Raw genomic sequence first — 1,610 nt, 5'->3', positions numbered from 1 at the left:
TTCACAGACTAGTCATTAATTTTTGTTCAGTCTACAAACATTTATTTCATTATTTATTTATTTACTTTATTGTTATCACTACGTCAGCTAGATATGGCATACTTTGTTTTCTTTATGTTGGTTGTGAAGAGTGGTAAAAATCTGCTGTTTGGGACTCTCTCTGGCTTTCTAATTAACTCCATCTTCTGAAACATTTCCAGTTAGAGGCAAAATTACAAACTGAGAGTTTTGGGGGTTTTTTTAATTTGTTTAGGTTTGTTTGTTTGTTTGTTTGTTTAACTTCTCTAAAATGAGTTTCCTGATAGTTAAGATCAATTCTCTGTCACAAGTTTTTCTCTATTTATCCTTTTCTTTTCTTTTTTAAAGATTTTATTTATTTGGGAGAGACAGTAAGAGAGAGCATGAGAGGGGAGAGGTCAGAGGGAGAAGCAGACTCCCCATGGAGCCGGGAGCCCAATGTGGGACTCGATCCTAGGACTCCAGGATCATGACCTGGGCCGAAGGCAGTTGCCCAACCAACTGAGCCATTCAGGCACCCCTATTTATCCTTTTCTTATATTTTTAAGTGTTTGGGGAATTAGCCTGTTTTCCCCTCTTAATTGTTGCTGTTGTCTGCCATCTTTTTCTTTAATTTTTTCACTGAAAAAATATTCATTAAGCAGCTGCTAAAAGCCAATCACTGTTCAAGGTACCTATTAACAAAATAGACATCAATCTCTTTTCCTCATAGTCCTTATATTTTAGGGAAAAGAATTAAAAACAAAATGAATAGGAGAAATAGATGGTATATCAAAGGTGACAAATAATGTAGAGGAAAAAGAGACAGGGAACGTGGGGATGGCAGTTCACATGAGATAGTCAGGTGAGGCCTCTCTGACTAAGCTATTTGGAAGAAATGAGAGAGCAAGCCAAGCATAGGAGGTGAAGAAGAGTGGTCTTAGAATTAGGGACTTTAACTGTAAAGGTCTGGAGACAGAACTCTATTGTGTTCGAGGAAGATCAAAGAGGTCAGTCATTATGGTTAGAGTGAAATGAACATGAAAAAAGGTAGCTTCCCTCCCAGGGCGGTGGTAAGAAATGGGACAGAAGTTGTAGGACTTTGTAACCCATTGTAAAAGACTTGGGCTTTCATTATGTAAGAGATAAGGAAACATTAGAAGGTTTTTGAACATTTTAACACAACTTTTTAAAAGGGTCATTTTGACGGCTGTGTTGAAAACTGCCTGATGAAGGGCAAGAATGGGACGGGAGAGATGAGTTAGGCTGCTCTAGGAATCCAGGAAACCTATCATGGCAGTTTGGACCAGAATGGTAGGAAGGGAAGTGGCAAAAAGTGGTCACATTCTGGATATGTTTTGGAAAGTATAGCTGACAGCATTTGCTGACAAATTGGAAGTAGAGTGTGAGAGAAAGGGAAGAATTGCAATCATGTCAAGGTCTTGTGCCCAAGAATTTAAAGCGAGAACCTCTATTAACTGAGATGGAAAAGACTACATACGGGTTATTGGTTTGAAGGAAGATCAGAAATTCCATTTTTAATATGTCACTTTTGTGATGTTTATTAGACATTCATGTTGCAAAGTCAGTGGGAGTTGTATACGGGGGTTGGG

The sequence above is a fragment of the Enhydra lutris genome, unplaced genomic scaffold (assembly GCF_002288905.1).
Source record: "Enhydra lutris kenyoni isolate GAN:26980312 unplaced genomic scaffold, ASM228890v2 scaffoldscaffold4, whole genome shotgun sequence".
NCBI classification, from domain to species: Eukaryota; Metazoa; Chordata; class Mammalia; order Carnivora; family Mustelidae; genus Enhydra; species Enhydra lutris.
This window is presented reverse-complemented; position numbering follows the sequence as displayed.